This window comes from Leptonotus elevatus, chromosome 7 (genome assembly GCF_054856555.1).
Source record: "Leptonotus elevatus isolate MCC_2025b chromosome 7, RoL_Lele_1.0, whole genome shotgun sequence".
In the NCBI taxonomy this organism is placed as follows: Eukaryota; Metazoa; Chordata; class Actinopteri; order Syngnathiformes; family Syngnathidae; genus Leptonotus; species Leptonotus elevatus.
Window position 1 is genome coordinate 20,592,473 of NC_141245.1, and position 24,170 is coordinate 20,616,642.

The 24,170-nt window shown below is 41.6% G+C and overlaps 1 protein-coding gene and 1 long non-coding RNA gene across 2 annotated transcripts in view; one reads left to right on the plus strand and one right to left on the minus strand.

The window, feature by feature from the left end:
* rtn4rl1b (reticulon 4 receptor-like 1b) overlaps nucleotides 1–24,170 on the plus strand; it is a 145,763-nt gene that overhangs the window by 32,004 nt on the left and 89,589 nt on the right. The gene's annotated exons all lie outside the window — the stretch shown is intronic.
* The window catches only part of LOC147171442 (uncharacterized), a 100,409-nt gene continuing 94,505 nt past the window's right edge, over nucleotides 18,267–24,170 (minus strand). Inside the window, exon 5 of the long non-coding RNA XR_015095568.1 lies at nucleotides 18,267–18,498. This is a non-coding gene — a long non-coding RNA (uncharacterized LOC147171442). The remainder of the gene's footprint in view (nucleotides 18,499–24,170) is intronic.

Genomic DNA, 24,170 nt, shown 5'->3' on the forward strand with positions numbered 1-24,170 from the left:
TAGAATATATGTACACGTTTTTGGGAGCAAATGACTTAAAGGTGTCTTATTTTCACCGGTTTTACACTTGAAAAACGGAATAATACAAACTGAGGCTGAAAGTAGCGAGTCAATGCATCGACTTTACCCTTCCGCATTGATGGTTACAGTTTGAAGTCAATTAATCACCGATCATGTACGGATGTGACTTTATATGAAATGTATGGGCTGACTAATTTCTAGAAAGAATGTAAATCTTCTAATTCTCTGCATTTACTAAATGTGGGCCATCTTTTGAGTGCACACAGCATTTTTTCTATTTTTAAGCATTGCTGAATCTCATGGGTCTTTCAATTGGATCCATTCATGTGCGGTCCTAACAACTAACCAACATGTCTGAAGTCCATTATCGAGCTTGTGGCTCCAATAGGACCAGATGGCATTCAGCAGTGGCCAACTCCATGTCTGGCTGTAAAAACCACAGAGGGTCAAAGTGGAAACACAGCAGAAAAACAAACTGGTTGCTAAGAGGAAGTGTTTGCATAGACATGCTAGATGGAAGTCGGCCATAAAACGGGGCACCTGTCGCGAAGATAAACTGTGAAATGATTGAGACCCTTGATTGCACAGGGAATGCATCATTGTTATTCGATGTAAAAAATAATTAGTTCTGTACTGAATCTCCAAGATTCTCCCATGTTTTTATTTTCCATTTAGTGGTCCAAAACAAAGTGAAAGATTTAAATAGTGGATTAAATTAGGGGTGGGAATCTTTGAACGTCTCACGAATGGATTCGATTCCGATTTGTGGGTGTGCGATTCGATTAAGAATCGATGTTTGATTCGAAATGATTTGATTGACAATGATTTTTGCTTCAATTTATAGATGTTCAAAGAATGGTAATGATCTACTCCAGTCGGACTCGCTAATGCTAATTAGCGCGCTGCTCGCGGCACTTTTATCACTCAAAAGAACGGCTCCACACTGCAAAAAAACAACTTTTATTGGAATAACTTGATCGTGACTTTTTTTATCAGACCGCGTGGAACCACACTGCCCCTAAGTGGCCAAATCGGGTACAACATGAACAGCGCTCCCAATAAAGGCACACACAAACAAAGGGAAGTCAGTATGAAATAATTTAAATAAAATCGATTTTGGGACATTTAAAATCGATTCTGATTCGAACTACATGAGAATCGATTTTTTTGGGCACACCCCTAGATTAAATATAGATGTAGTGAACCGCATACAAACCTAGAGGGAGGTGGATATGGACGCGGAGAACAAGTCTGCGGAATACAAATTGTGACGCTTTCAAGGATGTCCCAACGTCTTGCTGTTTGTTACCGGCCCACAGCAAATTATTCAGATAAAATGTAATTAATTTTCTATAGGTGACCCCCCCCCCCCCCCCCCCCCCCATTTCCTTGACTTCAGCATTCCGGATGCATTGAACTGATGGACGGGTTGCTGTGGTAACAGGACTTGCAAATTAAAGTTTTATCTGCTCAAGGCCGTAATTGGCTGAACAAGTCATCAAATTGCCAAAATGTGGAACAGTAATTCAGGTTTATAAGCTCATAAGGAAAATGCTGTAGCGAATATTGCAGCACGGGCCCCCGCTGACCATTATAAAGCACGCGGACTGAGGAAGGTTCTTTTTATAGTCCATTGAGCATTATAAAAGCTGGATCAAACTGAGAGCCACAGGGCTGAATAAAAGTTAAACGACTTTTGGTTGATTTTGATGGATAAATTGTAACATTTGAGCGGCAATGGCTCAGTCTGTAAGAGCCTTGGATCGGAGACCGGAAGTTGGTTCAGAAGGATATAGACTTCCTAATAATAGGCAAACATTGTGTGTGTGATGTCATAAAGCATTCTATAAATATCACGCATTTGCTTGGCCTGCCCCGCGCACTCCGACAGCACAATGTGTGATTGAAGGCGAATTAGAAGCGATGCGAGGAGGAGCACGAAACACAAAATCCCCAACGCGCCGCTGTTCTCTCCGCAATCCAGACTTGCTTGTGCACTAATGAACTTCAAAACGCCTCACATCTCCACTCCGACTTTTGCTGCGTGACAGCTCGGAAACGACACAAGGGCGCACTGTCATTTTTATATATTTTTTTTGCCTCTCCTTCCCTGCAGTTTCTGCTGATTTATTGTTACATCAGAAGTCATTCCGAGAGGAAAAATATCAGCAGTGTACGCGCAAAGAAATGCGGCCAGTGCGGTCTCAGAACAAGCTTGTGTAAAAAGGCCACCCCGTCGGGGCTGATACATTATGGCTCCATATCCTTTTCCCATTCTGGGGTTTGTGTGTGTGTGTGTGTGTGTGTATGCGACACTGTCAGCGCAGAAATTAACTTATGCTAGCAGATTCAGCCGACTGCGTGGTGCTGCGTGTGGGGGTGGGAGCGGAGCGCGGCCTCTCGCGACTGAGGGCGGACTAATTGGTTTGGAAGTGCAAACGGGGCTAAGGTTGTGAGTGGCGGCTTGTCAGACTGTCGAGGGGAAAGCAAAGTAATCACGGCTAACGCTAACTGCGGATGGCGGCGGTGCGGCACCAACACAAATTCCAGCCAATAAACATTTTCTAATCTGAAAAGATCAACACAAATACGGTGACCTCTCCCTCAGTTGCTGTACTTTTGGCTAACGCTAATCAATGTGACAATCTATACCTCGGTTTTGATGTTGTTTTGGATGAAATGTTGCCATTCTAGGATTTCGAAAAAAACTGCTGATGCTGCCCTTTCTTTCAAAAGTCTGAGCCTTGTTCGATTCTCAGGGTTCAAGTTTCACTGACAAACTTCAGCGGCAATGAGTGATACCCCTTTAGGGAGCAATGTACAATATACATGTATTTCTCTATCATATTAATTTGCCTTTATTTTAGTGTCGGTCTAACCTATAAGAACAAAACAGTGGTTCACTTATCACGGATTCACTTTATCGCAGTTTTGTATTTGGGTCCAAAATTCATACATGACGGGGTTTATCTTGCAACCCCACCCGTTCCGGATTTACTGTATTCTTTATTTATGCCGCTAGTTTTCTTATTAAATTTACAAAGTTGACACGTGTTTTGAACTGTGTGGTGGCTTCGTTAAGGCTCAGTAGAAGCGTAACTCGCCCCCAGAAATGCCCCCAATTTCTTCTACTTTTTAACATTGTATGTCCTCTATATCGCGGGAATTCACCTCGTGGGCGTGGAGCGTAACACCCGCGGAAAGTGAATAACTGATTTTCTTGTGCTTGTTAAAAATACACTGGAAGAGAACCTTAAACAAAGATGATTGCATATTAACTCGCAATCGCAATCTTGAGGAAAATAAAAAAAAATTCAAAATCGTTCAGCCCTACCAAGAAGTAGGTCTGTTTCGAAAAGGTTGGTGAATCCTGGGTTCGTTACAATCAGAGGTGGGTAGAGTAGCCAAAAATTGTACTCAAGGAGGGTTATTTCAAAACAATATTACTCGAGTAAACGTTTTTGCTGAAAAAAATACTTGCGTAACTGCTTGACCATAAAGTCAGATTTATTTTTTAAAAACAATGTCATCAGACGGACAAATATATAAAATTAATACAATGTGCAAATTCTGGCATCTTCAAACTATAAAAAAATTTTAATAACTTTTTGAGCTCGAACAACAGTGCAGGCAGACACATTAGCCCAAGCTTGCACAATCCATTCACAAATTGTGGCGTAACTCCCTTTGCGCTGCCTCCCAGTCTCATCACCACAGATGGCAGTTTCTTAAAGCGAAAGCACCAAGATGTTATCTTTCAGTTGACTCTTTCAAGTTCTCATCATGCCTGCCAGTCCCCAACCAGGGCCACATTTCCTGTATATAAGCAATGTGTACGCGGGGATTGATCTCACAGTCAGTCAAGCGGAACATTTACAGATTTTGGAACTTGCTGCACACAAGAGGCGCATTTATTATTAGGCGTGTCGTCGAATTTTGAGAAAATGTAAGACTTTGAAGTGCGCCTTATGGCCTTAAAAATACGGTAAATCTAACGTATGAAATAGGGGTAATGACTCTAGTGTGGCCCAAAATAGCTCCGTAAGAGTAGCTTTTCTTCTTCATACGTCTACTAAGTAAAAGTAAAAAGTATTGTGTGGTACAACTACTCTTAGAAGTAAATGTAATGGAGTAAATGCAACTCATTACTACCCACCTCAAGTTAGGCTAGTTATGGCAGCATGCACAGGAAGTCCGCTCACCGGGTTTGGTCACATGACCACAGACTTGCTGTAAATCACTTTGTTAGTAGTGTTATGACGTGGCCAAGCGGAACCAGAGGCAAATCCAGCATCCTTTGTGAGAGGCGTCGATAACGCCACGGCAAATATTAGACACGCCCGTTTACTTTTGATGAATTGAACTTCCGGATAAGAAATCGGAGGCGCACGCGAGCACCTCTTGAATGAGTTTACAGGTTGACATTGCCGCTATCTTATCATGACGGATCAGAGTTGGGTTCACCTAGAGCGCCGCAATACAGTGATTACAGTCTCAGATAGAGCGGCCTTTTATTCCCCTGCTTGTTCCCTTGCGTGTGATTCAGCCGCTTTTTCCAGGATTCATCGCCATTCCCTCCCAACCATCCATCCATCCCTTGTGACAAATTGGGGAAAAAATGAACTCTCTCCCCTTTTCCCTTTGCTCTTTTTTTTGTTAAAAAAGAAGAAGAAGAAGTAATTAAGAGAAGAGGAAACTCAATTAATTTCGCACGGAAACCGTTCCAGATCCGCGTCCGTGTGACTGGAACGCTTTCCCCAGAGGATCGGACCTCCGCGCTCCCGTGTTCTCCTTCCAAACCTCCACGCTCTACATTCTGTTTTTGTTCCTCCCTTCATCCTCCATTGTGAGCTATCAAGGAACAGAAACGCTGGCCGTCTTTGCGCGATAATGAAGTAAACACTCCCCACAGCGCATGCAACAACAACGAAAAAACGCTGATGTATGCAAATGAGTTCTTAGTTTAGAATATTGAGCTGTATTTCTCCCTCCTGAAGGGTGACTGTGCACATTGCTTTTCCCTTAATGCTCTTTAAGTGTATTTTTTTTAAGAGCGACATAGACAAATCCGAGCCTCGAGCCGGCGTTTTTTTTTCTCTCTCTTTTTTTTCTTAAGCCGCCGCTGTGTCCGCGGGGAACGCTTGGATTTAAAGCCCATTGTGCACGTTGACAATCCCGCTCAGGTGCGTTTTCACTAGCAGCGCTAATAGGGTAAAAGGAGCTGCTGTGGAAGTGGGATGAAGCTCAGTGGAAGGTTGCAAATGCGGACGGCGGTTGCCTTTTTCTTACCCTGTTAATACCTGAGGGCAAATTTGAGTCTTTTAAAGCTATTTTTCATCATTGTTCAGCCTACTCCGTATGTGCTGCTGTTTTGGTTAGCAATGTAGTGGTCTTCAATATCTCTGTTTGAACGCCGCTGTTTTTGTTCCTGCGGGGAAAAGGTTTTATTAGTTTTTTATTATTATTATTTTACGGAAGAGGATTAGGACCAGTGAAGAGAGAGAGAGAGAAAAAAGGTTGGCAGGATTCTGACTTTAATCTAAAAAAATTCTGACTTTATTCTCATTTTAAAGTCAGAATTCTGAGAATAAAGTTGTTAACTGTTATTGTATTCTATGTTTTTTTTTTCTTTTCTTATTTGTTTCCTGTCTTTTCTGTCTGCTGTGTCGTTATGATTGCCTTGTTATATTTTTTGTGTGGGACCCCCTCGTAAACGAGATTTTGTATCTCTCGGGGCTTATTTCAACAACCTTAAAGTCAGAATTCTGACTTTAAAGTGCAAATTCTTAAAATACAACTTTTTTTTTTCTCTCTCCACTGGCCCTAATCCTCTTCTGTGTTATTTAAAGTGTAGAGTTGGCTTCAACCAAAGAAACTGTGGTGCCTGCTTCTGACATTGAAGGCAAGCGTTTTTATTGATCTTCAAATACATATTTTATAGCAAAAAATAAATAATTGGATGGTACTCATTTGAGTGTCAAGTTTCAAAACATTCCTGCAGCGCGCGCCCAAAAAAATTGGTTGAGATGAGCTCATGTCGCCCCACTCAAATATGTGTCATACTGCTGTGAAACAAGACCTGAGGGAAATCTTTTTGAGATTTCATTAAACTATATGAAAAAAAAAAAGTTGAGGTGACTAATTTAATGATCGACGTGCCAAAAGCGTTGACATAAATCCGTTCAATCAAATTCCAAAGTATTCCTCCCCTTGCCACAACCTCCACATTTCTATTCTTGCCTCTCCTCCTCCTTTCTTCTTCATTACTCATCCGCAAGTTATCACACTTTTTGAAAAGTTCACTTCAGCTACGCACTCCATTTCCTGAGAATAAAGAGGTTAACGCACATCAGCAAAGCCCAAAGCCGGCCCATTGCTCAATTCAATGGCATTCAAACACAGCTTTGCTCTGCGGGTAATTGAAAATGGCCTGTAGCCTGCCTGTCATCAGCCGGCCAGTGAAAAGTCATTCCCTCAATTAGACGGCTGATATTTGCTCACTTGGCTGGAAGGCTCCGATGGTGAGGAATAACCCGTGAATATTTTTGTTGTTGTCTTTGAGGCCTGGGATCCTTCCTCGCTGTGCTTGAATTCGAACCGCGCCACGCCACATCCGAGCAGACTGATTAAACCACTTTGAGGCTCATTTTGATGAGCACTTTGTGTGTGAAAATAGCACAATGAGTCACCAGATTCCAGGGAAGAAAATATCAGCAAGGGTAGTCCAAGTTTCAAGTGAAAGGAAATGGACGGAATGGAGCTGCCGTGATTGTACTGTGGTGAGAGAAAAACATTTTCCGTTTGCCAATTTAGTAGCCACTTTGCAGTTGTTTTAGTGTTTTTCAAATGACCTTTGCCATTTGGGGAATCAATATTTGACTAATAAAGGGATTTTTATTTACTGAAATGCAGCTGAAATGATAAAAGCGGTACAGTGTAAAGTCAAAACAAGCAACATTACACTCAAAACCAATCATTATTATGCCTTTTACAACTTGTACTTATTTGACCACAATTGCATTTTGCCTCTTCGAATCAAAGTGATCCTGTGTTGCGGATTTCCTGCTGGAACGTTTTTTTGCACATCTTAATATGCTTGAATTTTGATTCGTCCATCATGCGCTCGTTCGCAGGGGAGATAAAAGGGTGACATGCAAACTGAATGCAGCCTGCCAAAAACAACATTTGCAGCAATATGCATTTGCAATGTCAGTTGACACTTTTTTGTGTCTGTGAGAGAGCAGTAATAATAATACTGTCCTTCTTTCCAAAATGATTTTTTTAATTCAAAATCATGACTTCATCTGTCAAATGCTTAAGCGCCTCACTGAGGACTTAAAGGTTTCAAATAGCATCTGACTTGATCTGTTTGTTATGTATTGAGAAGATTGAGCACAGAGTCTATATTTGACTGCTAAGTTAGCTTATCCAGCTAGCCAGTGAGTGGCAAGCTGCCCTATAGTTAGCTTAATAGCATAACTGCCCAAGTCATGCTCAACTTAATGAGACCAAATATATGAAGAAAAAAAAATGCCAACGTGCTTGCTAAAACTTGTTGGAGGGTTATTGTTCTCTGAAATCATCCATTTGTGATGTTTTGACCAGGAGTGCCGGGTGAAAACGTATTCTGCTCGGTTAGCTTCTCGGGGTAGCCACAGAGTGGTGAATTGCCATAACAATTTATAAGACACGTTCATGACTCTTGGTCAGAACATTTTGTAAACAAAGGACTTTGATTTGGATCGCCAGTAACTTGCATCGTCCATCCGTTTGACAAGGAGAGGCACCGAGTGAAGAAGTGGACTGTTGGTCTATACTGGCGAGCTTCCATATGCTTGTCACTACTGGTTTGAATTTTGTTGTCCTCCAGTTCTCCTCTAGCACATTGTCCTCATGGTGTCTTTAACAACATACATTTCGCAACCTTTTTTTTTCTCTTCAATAGTTGTCCTGCCCTTTTCTAACAGGAACAAAAGCGGCTTTGAAGCGAACATGAGCTAAGCGAAGGGTTGTTCCGTACCACCGCGTACATTTTCAAGCATGAAAACGAGTGCAAACAGGAGCAGCGAGCTCCATGCGTGGACGCCGTCACAGTAATTAATCTCCCTTTTTTTTCCCGGGTTACAAATGCTTGGCCCGCTCTCGAATTAACCTCCACCAAGTTCGTCGGCATGCTAATCTCTTCTCTCTGACATTCACGCTGATGAATGCGGGACGCCATGGCCCATCTTCAACCCCCTCCCCCGCCCCACGCACACGTAACTTCTCATTCCACTTTCTAATGCCGTCTGCTGTCTCCGTCGTTGCACAGGACTTGCTGGGAGTAGATTGACCTAAGCGCTAGGTAGCAGCAAATTAGGCAGTCAACTAACTATGAAAAGTGCATATTTAAATGACACACTCGGGAGGAGCGCGTCGATCTTCACTTGGCTCAGCGTTATCAGCACTAATTTGAACGAATTGTCGCGCGTGACTGCACAGACGTTAGCATGTTAGCAATCTAGCGATCGTAAGCTCTGTGAATAAATGTTTGTGTGCTTACTCCAAGCTTTTATAATAAAAATTTTCACATGGTACAGGAACAGGGTAGGAATCCTTAAAAAGCCTACCTGGTAGTATAACATAAGTTTGGTTCTCAGTCTTTAATCTGCAGATGTTTCTTTTAAGGGCTCTATTTGATCAATCCTTCAGGAATTACATTGCAATAAAAAATAAAAAAAACAGAACCAATACCAGATTGATCTAAGGTCAACATTGTAGCTATTATATTTTCGTAATTTGGCTGATCATGCCACTTGTTTTTATTGAAATTATAAATTGGACTGGCACCAACAATCCCCGTTCCCGAATTGTCCTGGTGGTCGCCAAATACCTTTGGTGGCCAGAAAGTCGCAATAAGGAACCAAATATATTTGTCAAATGTCGAAAGAAAGCAGAAGGACCTCAACCACCAGATGAAAGTAGAAAAAGAAGCAGTACTCATGGCAACAAATGTGTGACATATCGCTAGTTTTGCATGCGACTTCCTTACGCCACAACAAGGATTTAAAGCAACGAAAGGCACAATAAACGACCAGGATTCTACTTTTGGCCACAATGTGACGTGGGATTCTAGTTAAGGTAAGCCATTTTAAACTTAAAGGACTCGCAATGTGTACGGGAGTCAAGTCTTTTCTTATCAAGACTAAAAATGAAGCTGATTTGTTTAGCTGTATTGTACTAAGCAGCCAGTATAGAGACATGTACAGTATTATGCTACTTTTACTCAGAGGTGGGTGTGTCAATGAATTTCGAGCGTCCATCATTTGGCACTCGTCAACAGTCGGGACACCCTTATATCATCGTCAATCCGTCAATATTTCAAGCCGAACCATCAATCCGTCATTCGTCGTTTGTTCAGCAAAATTATTCCGTCCGTCAATTATTCCATCATTCGAAGTGGGCATTTGTCAATCCGTCGGCGAAATGGGATGTCCGTCATTGAATTTATTGACAAATTGCCGATTATATTGATGGACGAAAACTCTTTTCCGTCAATGCTAAGTTCGTCAATATTTCAAAGTTTCCCGTCAGTCGTCAACAAAATGGGCATCAGTTATTGACGCATTGATGGTCCTTCCGTCAATATTGATGGAATGCCCACATCTGCTTTTATTCATGGTTGTATTTCCGCTTATATGGTCATTACTCATCATTTTAACTGGTAGCCTATTTTGCAAATATTTAAGGTAGGAAGTGGATCCGATGGGAGGCTTTAAAAAGTGTGGTGTCTTTTCTTTCTACCTGCTCTTAGCAAGCATCTAGCCATCCGTGCACTCCACTGAGGGACATTCACCTGACAAAAGTGCTCCGAAGCACTTCTCTTAAATCCATTTCCCTTCAAAAAGAAAACGAGCAGCGTGGCGCGCGTCAACGTGACGGCGAGGGCGGAAGGCGGAGCCTGCCTGGCACGCCGTCGGATTACGGTGGAAAAGCAAGGTGGAGAGTGGGGGTTATAGGACGAGGGTGCGGTGGTGGTGGTGGCGGGGGGCATCAGTGAGAGAAAACGCTTTCATCTGTCTGACTACTTCAAAGTCTTCAAAGAGAACGCACAGCACTCGGAACGCATTAACACTCTTAACGCTGCAAGTCAAAAGATCTGAAAAGCGCACACACCCTGTGCAAACACACAAAGTGCCCTTTGCGTGGCACAATGTCAACAAGGACGCTGTTAATAACCTACACGGCACGCATGTGCTCGTGCAGGTGGAGCGTGTTTACAAGCCTTGAAACGACAGCTGGCAAAACATGTCGGTGGCTCTCATGTTGTCTCGTCATGTTATTGATGACTTGGCTCGTGAAGGGCAAGTGTGACTCAAGCAAAATTAAACGCCCCATTTTTATTGGAAAGTCCTTGAAAAGATCATCAAACTCGGTACCAACGTTTGGCAAAAGCACACAAAAAAAAAAATCCTGGCAAATTAGCGTCGCCCATCTGTCTTGGATACCTGCTTCCGATCGGGGGCTCATTTGGGCTTGATCAGCCCTGGAATGGTCCAGAAATGAATGCTTCCAATTAAGACGACCAACTTCCTGTTTAATTTTAGGCATGGGTGCTTTTTCCCATGCGTCCTGTTACGATAGACACGTCTAACTCATTTGGTGTCGATTGTGAAATTGGTGATAGGGGCGACTTTTTTTTTCCTCTCTCCAATTTTCCTGGGTAAACTACGGAGTGAGAGACTTTGACGCTATGCTCTGGTAAAACTGAAGTTCGTCAAGACACGAGCCCTGGAATTCACCCAAAATGACTGCTTCAAACCAATGCAATCTCAGGCATGAGACATGTCCACCCAATTTATTATCATCCCTTATTACCCCAGATTACGGCACTGCATGAGAGACTTTGAAGATACTCTCTGCCCACAATAGATGGCGCCGTAGGCCAATAAGCTAGTGTCGGCCATCTGTCTAGGACCCCAGTTTTTGATTAGGGATCATTTAGGCAGAATTCCTAGTCGGAATTTCTATGCAAGTACAAAAGTATGTATGTTTGTATGAAAGTATGAACCCTGGAATTCTCCCAAAATGGCTGACCTCCCGTTTAATTTGGTGAATGGTTCCTTGAGACTTTTGTCCACCCAAGTTCTTGTTGATTGGTGGAACCGGTCTGGTGAGGTTTTCTTTGACATACAGTCGCTTAACACCTGAGATTCAGTCCACGTTCGCCATCTCAGACTCTGGCCTTGACGTCACCGTGGTTCTAAACATCAGCCGCATTGGCTATGTATGTAAATGCACACTTGTTCTGCGTCAATTTGCAATTTGCCAGGAAGGCCGTGTGAAAGGGGCTACCGACTTATTTTGGGCTTTGACTTCATTGGCTCACAAAGTTCAAAAGGTTTAATACTGAACCTAGTCAGCCAACTGGTCCACCGGTTAGCGGGTGTAACTACAAGCAGCAACAGCGCCGTTCATCGGTATTGAACCCGTTGTTGGTCACAGGCCAAATTTTGCACCACTGCTGTGCCTATCTCATGAATAATAAACATTTTCCGTGAGTGACGCTAGTTAGCTCTCGAGGAGGGCATCAGTTTACGCAACGAGGGCTCTCTCTGGTGAGTTGTGCGAGATCTTGGCCGGCACCACTGGGACGCGCCCGAGGCCCTTTGGCACTCTCCGAGCAATGTCAGCTGCCAGCGCCACTCGCGTTCACGTGCATGTGTGTGCCTGTGCGTGCAAGGTGAGAGCAACGGTACCTGGGTGAGCAATGAGCAGCAAACTGACTCGCCGGCCATCTGTAGCAGATAGCAGCTCGGACTGCTCAGAGGTCAAATGATGGAAGGCATGCATACTACTACTTCCGAAAGCTGCCGGGACAAAGAAGAAAAAAGGGTTGGACAATGGTGAATCGACTTGTTTAGCGCTGTTGAACTGGCAACCAAGATAGCATTTAGCATTAGCTCACCACTAGGGCTATAGGCTGATAGTCTATCCAGTTAGACATCACCAAGGACAGTTTTTACTGAAAGTAACTTTTCAGTTTCTTACTGTGACTTGTGGACATGAAATAATCCCCTCGCATACATTTGGACTCTTATGGGCCCTCTTTAGCATTGAGACATGCATCATATCCAATTGGGATGCCCAGTATCGCAGCACCTCACCATTGCTAATCTCAAGTAGCTAACCTCGTCCCCCCTCGTCTAATTAAGACCTGGGCACAATCTCATAAGTAAATGCGATAAGACTTTACTCCACACTTCTGACCGATAATCTAATTCGAAGTCCAACGCACCATTTTGGATGACACTTGGCTGACTTTTCCATCCCAGTTGTAAAATGGGGCAATTTTAGGAGTGAAAGTGGCCCCCGAGGGAGCCGTCGTAGGTGGCAACAGATGAGCGAGTTAAGTCCACATGGCTCATCAGGTCATCTTCCACCGGTTCTTCCTGCAACGAAGCACATCTGGCTCCACCTTTGCCCTTTTTGTTGCAATTCACAAGCGCGCGCACAAACACACAAAAGTTGCCTTGAGTGAAGTGACGCAGCATGTGGCTAATTGTCCAAATTGATTCTTATATGTTCTATTTCAAGTAAGCAATTGTATGTTCGTGATCATGAGGTAGCTCACTTGTTATTATGAAGACCATGTATACTGCATTCCAGATGCTCTATGCAATTTCTCCTCTTTTCTTTGGGAATTTACTAGACATGAAGCAGCATGCGGCTCTTTCCCGTTCGTCTACCTCTGTTCCAAATAACTACAAACAATTGTATGCTTTTTTTTTTAATCACGACCTTGCAGGAAATAAAAGTGTAACTTCTACTTTCCCATTGTAAATTGCAGGTTCGACTGCATTTTGCGGTTTTATTTGCAGCAGACTTTGCCGCACGTAATTTGAGCACATCCTATTTTTCTACTCGGCGTCCTGTGCAGAGTATTCAGATAAGCTTCTAATAAGCGTCACACGCTGCTTACATTGACTGAAGCCAATATTGTTTCCAAGCTCTTTTTGGAAGCGACGCTCGCTCGTCTTCCCGTCTGTCTGAACTCATCACTTTCACGAGACGGGAGCACAAAAAAAAAAAAAATGGCGCCGGCAATGATCTATTCTCATTTGCATCAACCCTGAACGCATCAAAGGCACTATATCCTCAAAGCACTCCGGATTGTATATTCATTTTATTCTTTAGAAATATTCCTGGGTTCTTTATAACCGCACCGAGCTGACGCAAGCGCTGCCAAAAATGTTCCTGTCGCTGGACAGCGTCGGCGATAAATTCCTTCACTGTCGCCCGTGTTTGTTTTTGCTTTTCCATTGTTAATTTCACACTTTGCTCTCTTGAAATGCCTCCAAGGCAGCAATGGCATTTGTTCACCACCACCCAAGAAAAAATAAAAAGGCTTTGCATGTTTTCCATTTTGTGTGTACTTTATATTAAGCTCAGTGGCATTTGTAAGGAAGTGACTGCATGCCATGCAGATTTGTACGACTATCAACAATGTGCAGGGGACTACTTTTTTTGTGACGCAGGGGGTGATGCATGGTTGAACTGCTTAAGGATGAGCTTATTTTCTTTTTATTACTGTGTCCACTCACACAGACACAGACACAACGAGATAGACAAACTATTTTGGGCCAGGAAGGACAGCATAGAAGTGAGAGGGAGGTACAAATTGTGCTTTGGCATATCAAAAAAAGCTTATTTAAAAAAAATTAGGATTATTCTTCTACAAATAACAAAAAATTGTGGGCCTAAAATGTCACAAATATTTACAAGATGTGAAAAAAAAGTGTTTATTTTAAAATTCTAACCCCCTCAAAGCTTACTCTGTAGCGCCCTCTAGAAAGTTATAAAGTATGAGCCCCGGCAACTATTTAACCCATCGTGTCAGCATGCACACAACAAATTTAAAAATAGTCTCAAGCACCCATGCCTGAAATTGTGTCAGCCATTTTGAGTTGAAGCAGCCATTTTAGAGTAATTCTAGGGTTCGTACTTTGTTGAACTCCTACCACTGATCTGAATGTATGACTGGATTGCCGATAGGCCAAGACTTTGAAAGTCGCGAGGCCGCCATATTGCTCCTCCCAAGAAACGTTTCTCAGCACACGATCATATACATTTACAGTATTGAAATTGGAGAACATTTGAGACAGTAGCCTCTGCCAAATCTAATATTGGTGCTTAAGGAACTGAGCGATAAAAGAAAAAGGAGGTCTTCAAAGCAGCACATACCGTCCACTTGTTAATTTTTTTAAATATATTAATTGTTAAAAAATAGTGACCACCCCCGGCCCTAAACTAACTGCCTATGAGCTGTATATGTCTAATCTGTACATATACCATATAGTTTATACAGTAGTCTGTTAGCAAGATGGGAGGAGCAAGATGGCCGCCCTGTGACTTTAACGGCTTGCACGGGCGTGTATGGGCTATCGTCATATATTCAGATCAGTGACTCCTTCTAGGGAATTAGCACAAATGCGCCCCCATTTCAGGGGCGGCCATTTTGTCCTGAAAATAACATCACAACTTGATTTCTGAGTTTGGTCATGTGGCATTTACAAGCTGAGCCGTGATTGGTCATTACCTGAGCCTTGCGCAAATGTGATGCTATTTTCAGTCGACAGCAAGTGTCAGTACAAGATAAAATGGCCGCCCCCTGGGTGGATTTTTCTGCTTAATTCATAATCCACAAACGCAATATTAATCACAATACCCGGTTTAGACTAGTGGGTGTGCATAAAGCATATTGCAAATAAAATGTTTGACTTAACTTTTCTTTCATTTCAATTTCTGACTACAACAGTTACAAATGTCGCCCGTACAGTCAATTTCCGTGGAGGTAATATGAAAGTTGGAGGAAGTTTGAAAGAACAACCAAACTTTAGAAAACATATTAAGGATTGTGCTACAAGTCATGAAACACCCAAAGGGGTAAACATCCACAATGAATATAGAGCAAAACTGAAATCACTCTAACGTGACAGCATGGAAAATGGTAGTCAAGTAGAAATATTTTTGGGGCCCAAACGTTGTCTTCCAACAGCTAAAAAATGTTTTTAGACTCAAATGTTGTGAAGAAAACAGAAGAAGCATGGATTCTCGAGCTGCCTCTCAGACTCCATTAAGGCTGACGGCGCCCCCGTAAAGCGTTCCGGTGCTCTTCCCGCTTATGTTCAAGTCCCGCAGCCGGTGCACAAAGTGACGTTTGAACGTGACACATTCAGGCCACAGCTGGTTTCGCCTTTTTGTGCGCTCATACTTCTGTCATCTCCGCTTCGTCGCCGACGTCGGGAAACGAAGACGGAAGCTTCGCAACGCGGATTCGCGACTGCAAAGGAGGCAGGGAACGTCTCGGGGGAGCGGACCATGGTACTGAATAGAGACAAGCGTGGCGTTCTATATGTAACACTGCGTGTGCACGTGCGCGTGCACGTGCACGTGCGGTCAGTGGGTTTAAGAAATGGGAAATGTGATTCCTCTTCACAAAGTACTGCATGAAGAATACTTTCACAATATGTTATTCTACTGTATGTATATATCACACTGAGTGCCATTTGTAATATTTTGCCTAGCTGGTGCAGCTAATACAGTATATTAGCATGATATTAGCATATATTATGAATAGCATAGACACACAGGTTATTCTTCACAGAGGATAAAGAATATGAATACCTGTGAATATTATTAGATTATCCGTCTGCCCGTGTTGCTGCACTTTGTTTTCTGATGAGCATTCCTAACAACACTGCCACGTAGATGCTAATTGTTAGCCGATGTGCCCATTGATGTTAGCATTAAGCTAGCGGATGTTATATTTAAATACTCAACGTTAAGTTACGTTAAGTTTGGCAGTAACCTTCAGCTAAGAGTGGCAATCAACAATTTGAAGCCTCTTTAAAAAATAAATAAATAAAAGTTGAAAAAAATATAAAAAGATAAATATCAAATAAATTAATTACTACTCATATCATAAATTCTGCAAAGCTTCATAAAGACATTAATTTATTAAACGTTTAATTGAATTACTGTACCTCCCATTAATTGAAATAAAAAAAATTAAAAATATATATTCAAACCAGGGTTATTATAGTTTTGGAATTTTCATTTTAGTTTTTATTTCGTTTTGTTTAGTTTTTTAATTAGTTTTAATTAGTTTTCAGGGTGGTTCTGTTTTTACTAGTTTTAGTTTCAGTATTTTTTGTATTTCGTTTTCTTTCTCTTTTTTTTAATTGTATTGTGTGCAATATTTAATAAACACCATGGTAACATTTTTAAAAAGTAAGACATTTTTACGGAGCGTTGCAATTCGGCTTAGTTAAATGAAATGAAACTCCTCACTTTCAAACACACTTAAAATCATCCCCAAAGGCTCATGCAGTATAAATTAATGACCAACGACTAAAACAAATGACATTTTTAGTTTTAGTTTTGTAGTTTCAGTTTGTTCGTTTTTTTCAAAGCATTTTCGTTTTTATTTCATTTCCTTAACGAAATTGTGTTTTGAATTTTTGTTTTACCGCTAGCTTTCGTTAACTAAAATAAGCTTGATTCAAACACGATTATGTCATTAGCTTGGTGGCCGAAAGAGTCCTATGAGAAAAGACACAACACTCATGTGTGGTGTCATAAATATTATGACAGGAAATACAAGACACAAAGCAACAACAACTCAAGGTTATAAAAAAAAATAATAATCCTTGAGGAGATGAAGAAAGATGAAGAAAGTGACAGATGGGCATGTCTTTTTATGAGAGGAGGAGGAGGAGGAGGAGGAGGAGGAGGAGGGTGCACATCCACCCAGTAAGTAAATGTCAGCGAGGAGTGTCGGTCCAATGGGACTGGCGTCACACGAGTGCCGCGCTTTTGTGCTTCTGTCGCTGGCATTCATGTGCTCCCTGCAGCTCCACTAGGTCTTTACTACACTATTGCTTTTCATTTCGCTCCATGGACTCACTGTCATGCTGACAAATGGTAAAAGAATCAATCAGATAAATACTGGATACATGATGTACGTATATAGAGTGTTGTGCAGAAGTGTCAGCTTTGTTGTTTTACTGTTGTTTTCAAAGCAGTCAGTTATTGCTATAATTGCACCCTTGCTGTCAGTGTCAGTAATTAAGATGCCATTGCATTTAGCACAAGACGACTTCATTGTCGCTATATAGTCGCCAGCTTTTAGGCTAGATGCTCAATTTTTTTTTCATCCAACCATGGAATTTCTTTTGTTTTGTTATCTCTTTGTAGGCTTTTACTGATTTTGTTTTGCATTCTAACATAAGCTTCCAAGGTGGAAGAAATTATGAATACTGAAATAGGAGTCAGTGTTAGCACCAAACCTAGAAAGAAGAAAATTGCCAGAAAAAGCCAACTGAAGCATCAGAAATTTATTTGGGGTTAATCAGGCACTTTAAACGGTGGCAGGTGTATATGCTGGCGTTCATTTAACATGAGTTTGAATGTGATTGGTTCATACAAATCCCACTAACAAGAGGGTGTGCACACTTGTGCAACCACACTATTTGCTTTTTATTTTATTTACTCTCTTTAACTCATTTAAACCCAAAGACATGTAAACGTGTTTTTTTAATACTTTGTCCTTTACTCCCCCCAAAAACTTATTTACACAGTTTTTATGTTTTGTTTACACAATTTACAGGTTTTTTTTATTTGTTTTTTTTATGCGAGAGCACAACATAAGGCTTTTAATGCAGCTTCTGACAAAGAGGTGGCTTAAAGCAATGATAGTAATTACAAAAAAACGGCCAGCACGTGCAAGTATAAGAGTATAAGAGATCAGCCAGGGCAATGTTGCAACAAGCTCTTTTTGTCGGTGTTTTCACCAGGAATGTGAATAATGTTGAAACGTATCTATATTCTTATGCCAATTGCTGCAAAATGGCATTTGAACATGGGGTGTGTAGACTAATTATATTCATTGTACACTACTCACATAAAGTTGGGCTATTCAGTTTTCAGGTAAAATTTCAGCACAGTGTGAATTAGTTGGAGCTCAAAAATGACATTATTTTGTGTAAGTAAAGTTTAGAGTTGAGTTTTGTGTTAATTGAATTGTGATCATTTAACACATAGATATGATTGTAATGTTATTTTTTTCGTGCTTTTTTCTGTATCCCCCCCCAAATTACAACATATACAGTACGACAGTATACTGTATTTACACAAGTAGTAGGTCATTAAAAACAATGCAATATAATGATTCATATGCTTCATATTGAACTATTGGGGCTCCAGCTCACCTGTGACCGTAATAATGGATGAATGGATGGATGAATGAATGGATGGATGGAACTCTTACACTCGAGGGATGCGGCTTCAGTGACATTTCTCGCTCCTTGTAGCCATTTTCCAGTCAACTGTTGTTGATTTTGAGCGCTGCTACCTTTCATTTGTAGGGAATCTCTCAAAGGTTCCATTCCCTCCTCGAGGCCGATGTGCAAGTATTGCATTGTGCGGAAGAACGGCCTGTGGGTGGGAAAGTAAATGAGCAGAAAGCGAGGCTTATTACAGAGAAGGAGGGCCTGTAAAAAGAAGACATTTCTGAAAAACAAACGGCTGCGAGAGAATTGTTGGAGTGACTTAAATTCTATATCGCAAGCTTCCTGCTTGGACGGCGCAAGTGCGCTTGAATAGAAAGACCAAGATTCTGGCTTTTCCCCCGCGAGTGAGGCCGTAGGAATTCAAATGAAGCAGCCCCAAGAGTGACAAGACTGTCCATCAAATCACGGGTGGGATTTCACAGAGGAATGCTGGCGTCGCCTTCATTCATGTAGCAGGTGCAAGTCGCACACAGGTACTTTTTTTTTCATGGCAATCGAAATGTGGTATCCTAGCAACCAGGCTGTGCGAATAAAGCCCCAGGCCCCGCCGATGCTGCAGCCCATCAACATGGCAATTGTGACTGAGCCCAAGAGAGGCATTGAAATGTAAAAAAAAATAAGAAAGAAAAAAGTCAAGAACGTGCAGTTGTTCGAGCGAATGCTGATGACTCGGCAGGAAACGCACTTGACGTTTTGATTTCTTTTTCATTGAGCTGGGTTCTCAAAATGGATCCTGTATAATTTTGGGTGAAGCATTTTGTACTTAACTACATTTCAGAGTCTGTACTGGTGCTACTTTCATCTTATAAACTGTGCACATGGGTGGAGTTTTCTTTCTTTTGGTATTTTCCTCGACTTTGCACAAGTCGTATTGGGCGTGAGGGGTGAATGCGCAGTTTTGGGATGGAATGCAGCTGACTCCCGGCCATTTGAAGCAGCTCCCCTCATTCCCCAAAATCATGGTGGTGGAAGCGCACACATGCACGTGAAGTGGGTAGTTGGAGACCGCCTTGCACCCCCAATTGTGGATCTTTATGTCCCCTCTGTCTGCACCCTTAGTTGTGATGCGCGGTCAACGGGTTGCTATTAAAGTATTTTCAATAGTGATGTTCGATAAGACTTTTTTGGAGACCGATACTCACATGTTCAGTACTCACGATACTAATACCAAGTGCTTTTTCCCCCCAAAAAACAATGACAGATATAAAAATTGTTATTACATATATATATATCCCAACTACAGCAAATTTCCTTAAAATTGAATTGAATTATATATTTGCTCATAAAAGTCATTTTTGCATAGAGCACACAATAAAATGACTTTTTATTTTTATTTTTTATCTATCAATAAGATGAAACAAAAAATCCAGTCATTTATTTTTAAAGAATACAGTGAAGTGCAAAGATTTCAATTCAATACAAAAGGCCTTCAAGTAATTGAGTAATATCTACCATGTTAAAAATTCCTCAAGCTCGTGTGTGACGTTTAATTATATCTTGTTTTGAAATCCATGCTTTTAATTTGGAAGTCTGCTCTGTATTCCCGTTTCCTGTTTCATGTTCTTTGTTCATGACAAATATAATGTATTATGTATAAGAGCTATAATTAGCGTCTCTATTTTTAGCACAGCACCTATACGACGTTAGACAATTAAGCACACGGCAGACGTAAAGGAGGCAATTAAACGCCGCAAATTTACTTGAGCTACAAACATATATAACACACAACGAATCACAGATATGTGATATTACTCACAACAAGAGTACTTACTCATTCTCAGTAACGCACACCGAAATGGCGCTGCCGGAAGTAATGAAATGAACAAGTGTTACCTCATAAGAAGACACACAGGAAACGAACGAGACGGAACAGAACTTTTGTTCCCCCCAGTTACCTGGTATCGGTACTCGCCCATCCCTAATTTTCAATAACAATTCACTCAATGAATTAATTTCTACAATGATTCAGCAGGATTGTCCACTTTTTGATACCAAATTGTGAGATGCGCCGGGGGGCACGGCAGCTGGAATACCCAACGAGGCCGAGCACGTCTTTCATACACAATCCCGCTAACTAGGCTTGCCCTGGAACGAAAATGGTGGCGCAAGACAGTCCCAAATACCATACTCAGTGGGTAGTGCAACTTTTTTTTGCGCAGCGCTGCCTAGTCAATAGGCTTGTCAAATCAAAAACACCCACTAACTATGGCCAGCAGATGGCAGCATTGTATCTCTTTTCAATGGGCTCCCGGTAGTATGAAAATACAATGAAACGTGACAAATCTGATGAAATAGATGACGTGAATGATTAAAGCCTTTGTCACATTAAATCGAATTCACAGCGCGTCACTAAACCAAAAATATTAGTGCCAAAGTCAATGTTGCGCAAAAAATGTATCACAAAAAGCTTGTTTTTCTCCTTATTTTTTCAATTTTCGCTCAATGTCACTCAAATTACCTATTTTCAAATGGTCATTACTAAAGAACGGAATAAGGTAGAAACATACTTTTTTTTCTAATGAAAGAATGGAACGCGATCTTTCATGTGGTACCCACCATGTTTATGTAGTCATAGCACACAAAAGTCTGTTTTGCCTTGAAAGATGAGTTAAAATGCACAAAATCTGCAGGCACTGTTGTGGTTGTTTTTTGGATAACGCGTGGCAGTTAAAGAGTTAAGGGGAGTACAAAGGTGCACTATACAGCAGAAACAAAATGGGGACTGCTTGGAATTTCCATTGTTCTCTGAAGGCTCCCATTCCATCCAAAATCCATTTTCCCCCCCAATGTTTATGTATAAAATAGGTCAAAATGAGACTGTGACATGATTTCCGTTTGACATAGGTTTGCTCCGAAGCGAATGAGTATACAAACACGGCAGCAGCTCCTCACACCGATTATGTTTGATCTGTATTAACGTGTGCAAATAATAACAACGGAGAAAAGAACTACGAAACATCCAAATAAATGGCACATCTTATTCAAGTTGACTTCAGAGACATTTTGTGGGGAGAAAGCACATCTATGTGTGCGTGTGTGCGTGCGTGCGTGTGTCCTTGGCTGTGGGTTGAGCCCTGGTCTTGGGAATCAATCAATACACAGGATTGTGTGAAGAGGTCATGGAGACATGCACCTCTGTCGTTTTTTTTTTTTTTTGTTCTCCCTTTCGCCCGCTCTCTGTCATCACCAGCTCTCCTCCATCTTGGAACACACACAGATTGTTCCGCTTAATGATAACAATCTTTGACTGTGTGCAGTATAAGACTAAAAGAAAAGAAAGATTGTAACACGTCTGCACTGCAATCTCATTGATATCAAACTTGTGTGAACTTTGATTGTGTTTGGCGTATACAAAATACACAACTCTGATTAGATGAACACGTTGCAAATGCAGTTGGGATCTGTAATTTCACACCGAGGTGCTGACGAGCAAAAATCGAATTTAAATTTCAACGTGGGAGTTTTGGGACGTTAGCCTTAATGTTCCACATTTAGAAACAGAGCCCATTGAAACGAAAAGGGGACATCGTGAAAATGGACTTTTCACGTCCGGTTCTTTTATCTGGAATGCTCGCTAAACTAATAATAACAACCAGGAGACTGCATATTGTCAGTTGAACTATTTACTGGACGACAGAAATATCGAGTACACAGCTGTGGAGCCTTATCTGCTGAATGTGGAAGAAGGTCTAATCTATTCAAAATAGTCTCTGCTTTTATACTGTCTTGGCCGCCCACCCACGCGGAGGACGGCTCAGCCTAGCCCATGTGAAAATGTGTGACCTGATGGTCTTCAGATACAAATATAAATAATTTTGGTAGATTCCATGTTTTTATAGCAATAGAACACAATATTCTGTGGCCCTTGCAAAATCAGTCAAAATCCGCCGGGAGCGAAGGGGGTTGCTTCAGAGAAAATGGCTGGTAGTGAACGAGTTAAACGAGACATTTGCACAAGATACAACCACCTGCTAAACCAGTATGATTTCAAATATGTCTAAACGATTCATCGCTTAGCTAAAATAATTATTCATTAATTTGGTACTCAATTAGTTAATTGTTGCACCTCTAAAAAAAAAAACTTTAATTACATTGATGTATATTGTTTAGTCTAATAACAGTTTTAATTGTATCCGCCATGAATTAAAATAAAAAACAGATTATTTTTAAATAAATAAAACCAATATTGTAGACGAACCTAATATTGGAAAGCATTTTTGTTATTTCCATACAAAGAAGGCGTTGCTTTGTCAGATTTTCTGGGCGTCGTGATCATATTTAACCTCATTAAATGGATGGGAAACAAAACAAAAGCAGCAAGGCATCCAATCTCCCTTCTTTGTTCTCTAAATGAAAACGGATACGTTGCATTAGAGCAGGATGGAACAGGGGGGTGTGGCCTGCCATGCTCCTCTCTGCAGTGTTGTGCAGACAACATAAATCATGCAGCGTGGCCACACATCAGTGATGGACGACCAGAAAAAGAAGTAGGCCAGTCTACATCACTTGTGATCTGCAGCTTCACACTGGATCCAAGTCACAGAGCTTATATATATATATCGTACCCGCTCCCCTCCCTCGATGTCCTTCCACTCTGGCTCGCCCCGATGCGAGGCGGCGTCGGGGTAAATTCAAGACATCCATAATGGAGACATGATGTTCCGGCCTGTGGACAAAGACGACTCGGGCGACTGCTGCACTCAAAGTGAAATAGTGACAAGGATGTGATCTAGTGCAGCTTTGACTCGGGCTGCGGAGTTGACTTTTAAGTCGTCACCATTATGTTGTCTGAGAGACATTTAAAGTGATCCCTACCGCCATCTAGTGGTCAACTAATAATGTATTATTTTTTTAAACAGACGTCAATAGTGTGCAAAAAAATTTTTTTGTATCGCATTAAGGTTGTTGTTGTTTTTTATATATAATCGTAGGTCGAGTAATGATTAATTATATTGCATGGCCGTAGTCTTACCTTACTAGAGCCGCCATCTTCCTGCTACGGATGTCCAAAGGACAACTTCGCGAATGTAGTTAGCCCGGGTGGTATTGCATCGCGTGTGGGACCCAATGGGTCGGCTGCCGCTAATCTTCCACAGCTGGGGCCTGCAGGTGGTCGTCACTAACTCCAGAGATTCGGGCCGTTCGCTTGTCACTTTCTGCTTTGCTCTTGCAAGCTTTTACTAGCTTTTAAAAAAAAATAAAAACAATTTACTAGCTCCTCCCACTAGCCGCTCTCGTTAGCCGCTCCAGCTTATGGCTCTGACTAACTCCCGCTAGCCGCCCTTGTTAGCTGCTGCGGCTAATTCCAGCTCGCTCGCCGAGATGCTCGTTCGCTCGCGCGAAATAAGAATTGGTGGTCAGCGAAATGTAGTCTCTCTCTCTGAGCCACCGTAGTGTGCATGCTTCTGCTCGCTTCTAATGCTATTCTTTGACCACTAGATGGTGAAAGGTATCACCGAATGTCCCCTTTCACACATTCACTGCCATAGACGGCTTTAGACGTCAAAGATACATTTTTACTGGGCTGGCAGTGAATGAGTTAAAAGTAGCCTGCTAAATAAGCTACCGCACGCAGATCAAGATGTTTATCATACTAACGAGAACGTTTCTCAATCAAATGAGAAAACTTTCTGGCTAGAATGAGAGTTTCTCAATAGGACGAGAGACATGTCACTTTAACGGCTCCGTATGGACAGGATTTCAACAGGTTTGTGAATATTGATGAAACGTAGCTATATTCTCATGCTAATTGCTGCAAAACGGCAACAGATATAAATATACTTTTTTTTTTCTCTAATCTTTCTTTTGGTAGGTTAC